Source organism: Corvus hawaiiensis, chromosome 14 (genome assembly GCF_020740725.1).
Source record: "Corvus hawaiiensis isolate bCorHaw1 chromosome 14, bCorHaw1.pri.cur, whole genome shotgun sequence".
Classification (NCBI taxonomy): Eukaryota; Metazoa; Chordata; class Aves; order Passeriformes; family Corvidae; genus Corvus; species Corvus hawaiiensis.
The window spans coordinates 22,328,564-22,339,546 of NC_063226.1; positions in this window are offsets into that span (position 1 = coordinate 22,328,564).

The following is a 10,983-nucleotide window of genomic DNA, read 5'->3' on the forward strand; positions in this document are numbered from 1 at the left end:
GTGGGGTTTGGCACCAGCCTGTGGTGTCTGGCAAGCAGAGCACCCTCACAGAGCCCCTTCTGCACCTGAACTTGGAGTTTAATCCCCAAAGCCCGTCTTTAACCTTGACCCAAACTCGTGCCTGGCTGCAGATGCTGCTCCCCAGCCTGAGGAACCCTTGGATGCTGATGCCCTTCCCAGGCCCTAACGAGCTCCCGGCGCTCCAGCAGTCCCTGGAGGGGGGCAGGTGGCCCATTAGGCTCGGTTTTAGGGCTGGGAAGGGGAATTTTCCTCGGCCTGGTCAGTGAAGATCACAGAACCAGCTCAGATCAGGCTGCCTGCTCCGGGACTAACGAGCCAGCTGAGGGCTGCGGAAGGAAGGTCAGGAATCAATAGCCTGGGAAGAGCTGATGCTTTTCCACAAGCCCTTCATGTATTTCCCAGCTCTGTGCAGAGAGCAGGGGAGTTTTAGGAGCCTCCCCTAAAGCCTGGTGTTTAACCCTTGTGTATTTCCCCCTCCAGCCCAGTTTTCTCTGCCAAGGTGGGATTCACCAGAGGCGTGGACCAAACCCTGCTGGCTCAGCCAGGCTCTCCCTTCATGTCCCCAGGCAGGGCAAGCAGCCTGTCCCCGCTCCTGCTGCATCCCTGCTGGATGTCCCTGATGGACATGGAAGTCTCCCAGTCCTGCTGTGGATCCCAGCTGTGTGGAGAAGTGAAAGAAAAGTGCTTAGGAAAAATGCTTCCATGGTTTTACAGCCCCAGCAGTGGGAATTCTGGGTCTCTGTCCCAAACGTGTGTCCTTTTCTTGCGATCCTCACATCCCACGGCAATCCAGCACCCTTGTGGAGTGGGAAAGCAGTGTCTAATTAAATCAGGTTTAATTACACCTGCTGCCAGGCAAGTCATCCCCTTCCATCCCATATCAACTTCCCTGGGTGCTGGACTTGGAGCCTGTACTTGGAATTTGGAGTTAAAATCGGACAGGGATGGAGAGAAATGACCCAGGATGCCTGGGAGGGGAGGTGGGTGCCCTTCCTGTGCTTCCTGATAACCCTTCTTGCCCTGAATTTATTGGGAAGGTGATTGGGTTATATGTAAAAATAATGACAATAACAACAACAGCAACAATCATAATAACAATGATATTAATGCTATTATTAATAATAATAGAGACCCAGGGGGTTTACAGAGCATCGCATCAGGAAAAACATCTTCCCGAGAACCCAAATCCGTGGTAAACACTCCATCACAGAGCTCCTCAAGAACAGCTGGAATGAGCCCGAAATATTTATTATTAATAGCAAAGCTGTTTATTTTTTACATATTAAATAGGTCATATCTCATCTAATAAAACCTCAGGGCTGGCTCTGCTCGCCTGGAGAAGGATTTCACTGTTGTGGTGTGAGCAGAAAGAGGGAATGCAGGAGTTCCTGCTTGGGCTGGGCAAGCTGGGATCATATCCACAGATCCAGCCTTTGGGTTTGCAGGAGGGCTGGAAGGTTCCTTCCCGGGTAACTGCGGGGCTGCTCCTGGCATCTCCCAGGACGTGGTCTAGAAATGTGACCAAGAGGTGGGGATGCAGGTCCAGCCTCAGCCCATCCAGGGACTCCCCGTGTCAGGATGGATAAACCACTTAAACCCTAGACTAGGCTGGAGTCTGGAAATGGGATCGCGCCAAGCGGCCCTTTGGGATCCCCGGAGTGACTGGGAGGCACACAGTGACAGCAAAAGCTCTTTTCCCCCTTCTGAGACATCATTAAGCAAATATCTACGAAGCTTCCCGAGCTCCAGAGCCGGAGTTCCTGAAGTTTGCTGGATGCTTAAGTGCATCAGGACTTAATTGCTGCCAAGTCCAGGTGTCGGGGGGGAAACGAGTGTTGCACAACCCCCCGGCATTTCACCCCCCTTCTGATGGCATTAACCCCACACCAATCTCCCCAGGCCTCCCAGGAGCTGGGAAAAGCTGGCTATCCCCATGGAATTTCCTTCCAAGTGCAGTGTAGCCCCTAATTCCTGACCTCGATGTGGGACACAGCACCAGGCTCTGCCCTTCCCCACGAGCTGGGGCAGTCGAGGCACCCGTACAAGGATTGGGAAGGAATTCCTCCCTGGGGGGTGGGGAGGCCCTGGTCCAACCATCCTCTTCAGCAAAGAGCAGGAGTGGACGTGGTGCAACCACAAACATGGGATCAACCCATTCCTGGGTCGGTTCGGGAGCAGGAACGTGTTCCAAAAACCCAAATATCCCATTTCCAGGAGGAGGTAGTGCATCGTTGGAGAAACTCAAGAGCTTTCCCAAAGTCTGTCAAACCCTTCCTGTAGGACAAGAGAAAACAGCCTCAAGTTGTCCCCGGGAAGGTTTGGATTGGATTTAGGGTTTTAGGGAAGAGGTTTCTGTGGAAAGAGCTGTCCTGCCCTGGCACAGTGGATTCCCCATCCCTGGGGGAGTACGAGACACGTGGATGTGGCACTTGGGGACACGGGTTCGTGGTGGCTTTGGCAGCACTGGGAGCACAGCTGGACTCGATGGTCTTCGGGGGCTTTTCCAACCTGAAACATTCTGCGATCCCACCAGGAATCCCCTCTCCCACCTGCCCGTGGTCGCACCGGCCCCTGGCTCTGCCGACCCCCGTGTGCGGATCCCGCTGCTCCCCTGGCAGCTCCAGCACTGGGTCCAGGCTCCTTCCCCGCTCCGTGCAGACTCTTCCCGGTGCGTTTCCGTGGAATGCGGTGCCCCACGGAGCATTTCCAGTTAAAACAAGCGGGGAAGCTCCATCAGGAGCCTCGCTCCGAGGGCCGCCGGAGCCTCGGCAGCATCATGTCAGTAATTTGTTCTACATTGGTGATAATAAGCAATAAGAACATAAACACAGGCAGGGCTTTGTGCGGAGAAATTTTTTTTCCCCCTTTTTTTTTCTTCTTTTCCCTTTTTTTTTCCTAAAGGAACCTCTTTGGTGGCGGGGCGGGGGTGGGGGGGGCAGAAAAAAAAGGCATGAATGATTCATCGATGTGAGGGGGGGAAAAGGCGGAGAGAGGGAGAGAAAGAGAGAGAGAGATTAAGAGAGAGGAGCTTCAAAGTGACTGGAGAGGATTTGAAGTGCTGAGCGTTCCTGGGCTGGGCAGAGCAGCAATTCACCAGAGAGGCCCTGTCAAGCTCCCTCCACCCCGGCCTCATCCTGGCTGCCTCCTCCTCCTCCTCCTCCTCCTCCTCCTCCTCCTCCTCCTCCTCTCCGGAAAAAGCAGCTTCCAAATCACAAGTTCAAAGTTCAGCATCATCTAATGATGGGAAGGCCTCCCAGCCCCTCTGCGAGTGGCATCTGTTTATAGCCATGGCCCTTCCCTGGTGGTTTAGCCTGGCTTAAAATAATAAAAATAAATTAATTAATTAAAATATATATATATTAGAGGAGGAGGAGGAAGTGGGGAATGAGATGCAGGGCTCCATTTAAAAAAAAAATATATAAAAGAATCTACTGGTGGTGAAGTGCCTTTGATTCTGAATATTCAAAAAGGCCGTTGGATTTCAATGTAATGAGAATATTAACGCTGCTGCCTTGATTTGTATTCACCGGCTGCCCCAGCCGGGCTGGCGAGCGGGGAAGGGAAACACAGCTCACTCCTGGCTGGAGCTGTCAGCCCGGCCGGGGCTGTGGGAGATGGAGGCACCAGCTCTGCCCCCTCCATCCCACAGGAACGGGATGGGAGCACCCAAAGCCATCCCCTTGCTGGTGGAACGGGAGGTGTCAGCACCAGCATGGCGAAAACTCAGTTGCCTTCCCAGGGAAGTTCAGGCATTTCGAAGCAGCGTTATGGGTTCATCCAAGGCGAGCTGGAGCCAGGTTTAGATTAGGTGGTAGTTAGGAATTCAAGGGGGGTTAGATGGGACATTGGGAAGGAATTCCTTCCTGGGAGGATGGTGAGGTGCTGGGATAGAATTCCCAGAGCAGCTGTGGCTGCCCCTGGATCCCTGGCAGTGCCCAAGGCCAGGCTGGACATTGGGGCTGGGAGCAGCCTGGGACAGTGGGAGGTGTCCCTGCCCATGGCAGGGGTGGCACTGGGTCAGCTTTAACATCCTCCCAACCCAAACCACTGGCTGATTCCATGATTCTATAAATTCCTTGTCCGTGGAATACGAGTCTCGAAACAATTAATTTCTTTTTAATTTTGTCCAAAGAGCCACTCAACTCTTGCTCCTCCAGTTGTCCTTGAATTGAGCACCTGTGCTCCGGTGATAAATCTGTGGGAGGGACAAGTGGCATCCACAAGATGCCACCTACAAGACCCATTCTTGATCCCATGTCACAAAGCAAATGGCTAATTAGCAGTTCACTTATTAATTATTTTATTAATCAAAGGCCACACCATTCACTGGCCTAATGAAAGAGTTTGATGTTTTATTATTTCTGAAAAAGGGAAAAAAGAAAAGGGCTCAGGACTAATTAGGGGAGAAGCTGATTTTAGAAGAAACATCTTAAATTCTTGCCTGGTTAAAATAAGGATATCAAACACTGCAAATCTCCCAATTTGGGAATGAAAAGAACAGAAAACAAAATCAGAGGCTTGAAAATAAAGTTAAAAAAGGAATCTTTCATATAGCTGTCTGTTCTATCCTACCAGAATACGTCAGGACGTGTCACCAGGGGTCACAGGTAGTGAGTATGTACAGCTCTGACCAAACCATAAAAAATTACATTGAACAAATTATTCCGCCGCAAATATTGGACCACAGCTAATATTTCATTAATAATAAGGTGGACTTTCAGGGATTTCCAACTTTTTTTTGGGAAGCGAAGTATTCTAAAAACTTGGATGGGTTTTAAGGTCCCTCCCAACCCAAACCGTTCCACGAAACTTTCCATGTCCTCCTAAACTGAAAGTGCCAAGAGCGGGGATCCAGCACAGCCCTTCTGTTTTGTCAGAAGTCCCTTAAAAGTCCCATCTCCACGTGACAAACCGTGAGCAAGGACCGACGGAAAACCGATTTCATCAACCCCCAACTCCTCATTACCAAAGTCTGGGTGAAGCCACAGCCCTTCCAGCAGAGGGAAGGGAAGCTCTGAAGTGGTTGAATTCCATGGGGCTCCAGCTGGGGCTCGCAGGGAGCCTGGGCGGGGACGTTGCCACTGTAATGGGATTTCCCCCAGAGGAAAATTCCCCCTGCAATGCCCAGACACAGCAGAAAGCACAATTAACTCCACTGGAGGAGCCTTAAGCCCACTTTCCTTGGGTGTTGTGTAATTAAAACCTCAGCTTTGTTAATACATTAGTGAGATGTTTGCATATAATTCATCAAATGTTTATGAAAATGCGTAACAAATAATCCTGACAAACAAGTTGCTTAATTGAGAGAAGGGCTGGGAAGCCTTGTGAATTTTTAATAAAAAGGGGGAAGGAAGCACGCTACATTAATCAGACCAAGTTATCTCATTCAATATTTTCCAGTGGCTTCTCCAGTGCACGTTTTATTTCATATACTGCACAAAAGGAACGTCTTGGTCCTCCGGTGAGACTTGCAGAGCAAAGCCTGCCTTGCTCCAAGCGGGCCCTTGGCTGGAGGCGTTCCCTCTGTCGCTGATCAAAATCCCAATTGCTCGTTCCCAGCTAAGGGCACTGAGGCCTGCCTGGGATCTGCACTTTGTGTGTGGGAAGAGGAGCCTGCGTGTCGTTCTCCAGGCTGGAGAGACCCCGTGGCCATGTCAGGACTCCCAACACGGAGCTGAGCTCCCAGCTAACCCTGCCCTCTTCCAGCTCTTCCTGCTCCTGTCACTCCATGCTCTTGCAAAGTCTCTCTCCAGCTTTCCCGTAGGATTCTTTCCCTCCATGTCCATCTCCTCTTGGAACAAGAGGTTGTGAGCCCACAGCTCTCCAGGTCTCCCCATCAGCACAAGAAATCTCCACCAGTGAGTCAGATGCACCATGAGGAGAGAGAATGTGATCCCAGGGCAGCCTGGTTTGTTTCCTGCACCTCCTCACAATCCATTGGGATCACACAAACATTTAATCCTGGATCTGAGTGCTCAGAAGTGCAGCGCTCATAGGTCAGCCTGAGCTTCCTCAGTCCTTCACTTGGTGTAAGTTTGGATGGACAGGAGAAAGAGTAAGGCTGGGAATGGAGGCGAGAGGAAGAGTGGAACAGAAGGAGAGGGTGGATGGAAAAGGGCTTGGGATGAGAGAGGTGGAGATTCACGGTGGGTGTTAACAACGTCTGGGGAGAGCAGAGGGTTAAACCCGCCCAGGTGCGGACTGGAGCACCAAGACCTCGCCTTGCTTTGGTCTCCTGGCAGATCCTCATGTCCTTCATGGTCCTTCTCCAGCCCCAGCTCCTGCCCCCGCTGCTTCCAGCCACCCAACACCCCCCACTCCACGTGGCTCCTTCTGTCCTGGCTGGAAGCAGGCAGGGAAGGCTGCAGTTGGGAGCCTGAGGTGAAAATTGCTCAGCCCCAGCAAAGCTCACCCTGGCACGTTTGATTGCACTCCCAAAGTGCTCCCGCTGAGCAAGTCAGGGATGAAGAAACAGAGACTCTGTGGTTTAAAAAGCTCCCAGCCCAGAGTCAGCATTTCTGCCCTGCCCTGCCTCATGGATTATTCAGCACGGGACTTGTTGATGCGCACTTATATTTTGCTCCCAGTGGAGTTGATGATCTTCCTTCCTCGGAATGGCTTCTCTGCTCTCTCCCCACCACTGGGGGACTGTGGCCGAAGCAGGGCTGGGCTGGTCTCACTGCTGAGATGTCCAGGACGGGGATGGAGGGTGGAACTCATGGCCGTGGCTGGTGCTGGTGGCAGCCAGGCAAGGACTGGGGGGGCAGCGATGGGAGAGGGGTCCATGGGAGACAGAAAAGTGGGAGAAGTGCAGTGGGAAGTGAGTGGTGTTAATGAAATATTCAGCAGTGGTGGGCCTGAACGCATTGCCGAAATTGCAGAAGCAGAGATGATTAATATTTCACAGGGTAAGCTGCCACTTGGCTGCTTTCTGCACACACATTCCACCCCCACATGCACACACCCCCCATCCTCCTCCGGCTCCCCCAAACTCTGCCTCCACCACTTCCCTGGCTCCAGCTGACGGCTCCCACCATGGCTGGGAGAGGTTCCCCAGCCCCTCCATGAGCTCTGCCCAAGGGAGACCCGGTCCCAGAGTTGCCTGGTGGGAAAAGCACCAGGAGGAGGGGGAAGGGAGTCGAGGGAATGCACATAATTTATTTTTTATGGGGATGGGAGAGCAGGTTGTCCTATTTAGTCACATTAGATGCTCTGTTAACACAACAGGAAGGGAAACAAAAAAGGGGGATGAATAAATGCTTGGAGCTGAGGAAGGCTGCTCCCGGGTTCTCTGGGAAAAGGGGGCCTGGTCTTTCAGGGGATTAAGTGTTTTGGCTCTGGATGAGTCTCCCATGGGGTGTCCCATGTAGAGGATGGGCAGTTAAGAAGTCAGGGAATATGAGGCTCTTCCCCAGCTGGTTTGGTGCAGGTGGAACAGCCCAGGGTGTGGTGTTTGGGACATTTCCACCCATCCGATGTGGAGACAGGTGAGCCCCAGCAGATGGAGGAGCTTCCTATAAACATCCTCAGAGTAGCTCAGCCCTTGACCTCTTGCAAACAAGAAGCTTTGGGGTGACCTTATCATGGCCTTTCAGGACCTGAAGGGGCTCCAAGAAAGATGGAGAGAGACTTTTTACAAGGGATGGAGGGACAGGACACAGGGAATGGCTTCCCACTGCCAGAGGGCAGGGATGGATGGGATATTGGGAGGGAATTCCTGGCTGTGAGGGTGGGCAGGCCCTGGCACAGGGTGCCCAGAGCAGCTGGGGCTGCCCCTGGATCCCTGGCAGTGCCCAAGGCCAGGCTGGACATTGGGGCTTGGAGCAGCCTGGGCTATGGAAGGTGTCCCTGTCCCTGGCAGGGGTGGCACTGGATGGGCTTTAAGGTCCTCCCAACCCAAACCATTCCATGACTCTGGGATTCTCCCTGCCCGTGGCGGATTCTTGTTGTACCCATCCAGTCTGGCAGGGACACAAAGCCCAGCCCAGCCCAGCCACCCCTTCTGGAGCTGCTGTGCTGCCATGAGCAGAGTTAATCGGGGCAGGGGCGGCGTGTGGAACCCGGACAGGGGCAAAGGCAGGACCCGCCTGCGGCGGGAGGAGGAAGCCTGGCCCAAGTCCCAGGTCCAGGGAGAACAGACGCCTGGATTCCTACTGTGTAAGTGGGGATTTGTCCGGGATGGTGGAGGAACAACTCGACTTAGAAAGGAATAAAGAGTGAATTCTTCCTTCCTCCCAAGAGTGTTCCCTGCAGGGCAAAGGTCAAGTGCATTGTGTGGCAGTGTTTGGATTCAGAATAAAATAAGTGGCAAGGGCGCAAACCTGGGGCACGCACAGGGACTGAATAAAGAGGAGTGTGGGTGAGCCGGCAGAAAGCACCCCCTCACCCTGGGGGTCATGAACATGTGCGGGAGGTGACCTGGTGCCATGGTGCAGGGGACAGGGACACCGATGTGAGGCATTTCAATGCTGCCCTGAGCATATTCAGCTATTGATAAGAGCAGATTTCCGAGCGCAGCCATAGGGGCAGTGACCAGCTCCTCTGGAAAAGGGAGACTCCGTGCTCAGAGCCGGCTGGAATTTACTCTCCTCTCTGTTCTCCACTTCTCCATGGAAACTGGGGGCTTTGGCGGTTTCTCCCTTCAGATTGTCCCTCCCCACCCCATACGGATTCCATAGGCAGAGTTCCTGGATCAGAGCTCTTCCGAAGGGAGAGGGTTCAGCATCAATCCTGAAACGCTGGTGGAGATGGGATTTGTCCACAGCTTTTGTGGAGGGAGGATTCCCTAACTCAATAAAATTCTGGCAAACGATGCCGATAACCTCAGGAAATTCATCCTCTGTTGTGGAGCTGGATCAAACCTAACCAAATCCAGCTAAAAATCTGTTCTTTGGGATCTCCCACCTTCCCCACCATCCGTGCCCAGTTCGGTTCAGGGCTGGCTGGTGTCCAAGCTGGATACCGACGTAAGACCCTGCAAAGGCTTGAGTCTGAAGAATTCCTTAGACTATTGACTGATTCCACTGATTTATTGATTAGCCAAGACTCTTTCTGAGGTTCTTTCTTCTCTTTCTGAACTTGGGTTGAGAGACCTTTTCTTAGAGCTCAGGTTTATTTGGGCTGCTCAATAGCAAAGACAGGTTGGAGCTGCAGGCTCTGGTCTGAGGTGGGATCTGGGTTTGGGATTTCAGTCTGGAGCTGTCCCATGCTCCATGTCCATACAGCTGTTCCTGGAAAACTGGAGATGTTCTTCGGAGATGTGCAGAGGAAATCTGATGGAATGAATGATGTGAGAGAGTTTCACTCACCTGCCTCAAAGCCACAGGAATATTTGTTGTCAGGGCAGGTGAGCTGGGTCTAAACAGCATCAAAGCTCCTCAGCTCAACCATGACCTCACCCAAATTCCTCATCCTTCCTTTCGACTGCATCCTGAGATCTTTTGTTCGGGTTCATTGCATATAATGCCATCCATTCCCTTGGAGACCCTTCAGTGCCTGTGGAAAAGAAGACAAAATTCCGCTCATGGGGTTCTGCCAGGGCTGAGCTGCAGCCCCAAAGGGATCGGGTGGGTCCTGGTGTTTGCCCTCGTGCCAAGATTTTCTCAGGACACATTGAATCAGCTTCTTGGAGACCTTCCCTGAGAGAAGCCGCAGGCAAAGCCTGACAGAAATCCCCAACTTAACTTCCCTGGCCACGGCCACGGTGCAATGTTTGGAAACAACGGATGTGCTCCCACACCAACGCAACCTCTGGGTGCCGGGCCTGCAGTCAAGCATCAATAATGGATTACCCCAACCATTCCCAGCTGCGAGGGAAGCTCCCTCCCTGCTCGGATCATTCCCGTCCCTGAGAACAGGAGCTATTGATTTTGATAGTGATGCTTCCTCGCCGCTGGCAGGGCCGCACGCCGCCCTCGCCGCGGTGCCACGGAACTCCCTCCTCATTTGCTCCAGCGACGGCCCTCCTGCGCTCCCAGACCGCTGCTGAACTGGGACATTTTCGGTTTCCCACCAGGAATTCTGCCGGCTTTGCAATTCAGTGGTGGTTTCACGGTTCGGCCTTGTGGTTTCTCCTGAGGGAGCAACAAGCAGCGTCTCTGAAGGGAGGAAGAGGAGCAGGTTTTGATCTCGTCCATGGAATCACAGATTGTGGAATTACAGAATGGTTGGCTTGGAAGAGACTTCAAAGCTCGTCTCCTTCCTTGCCATGGGCAGGGACACCTTCCACTGTCCCAGGCTGCTCCAAGCCCCAATGTCCATCCTGGCCTTGGGCACTTCCAGGGATCCAGGGGCAGCCACAGCTGCTCTGGGAATCTGTGCCAGGGCCTCACTGCCCTCCCAGGAAGGAATTCCACCCTGACAGGAGCCGCGGAGCCTCTGGCTCTTCACAAGCCTGGCTGCCTGCCATGAACAGCACAGTGATTTCCAGAAATCCAGGAAATATCTGCAACCCGTGCTCGGCGTCAGGTGGTGAGAGAGGAAACCCAACCATTTGACGCTGCTCAGCGAGTAAGGACATGGGTTTGTCAATAATTTGCTTTAATTACGTCAAAGTTGTTTCATTAATATCATTTTAAGTGGATTCCCTGCAAATCCTGCGGGGGGAAGGTCGGGGCTGGGAGAGGCTGATTTTGCTGCAGTGTAACTGAGGAGGGGCTGGGATCCCAATAGGGCAGAGGGAAAACCAGCAGGACACAACCTCGTTATCTGCTCTGGGCTGGAGTGAACGGGAGGGTGGGCTTAACCCAAACTGGAATGAGCCCAAGGACATCTTTCCCATGGAAAACTTATGGCTGGAAGCAGTTCCTACTCACTGGGTCTGTTATCCCTCTTACCCTTTGGGGCTCTTCCAGGTGTTGGAAAAGTGGCTGAACCACACTGTCCACACCAGGTCCTGGATCCCCAATCCCCTGTCCAACTCTTGAGTGCCATCCGTGGTGCAGGTGAGGTATATCCCCATGG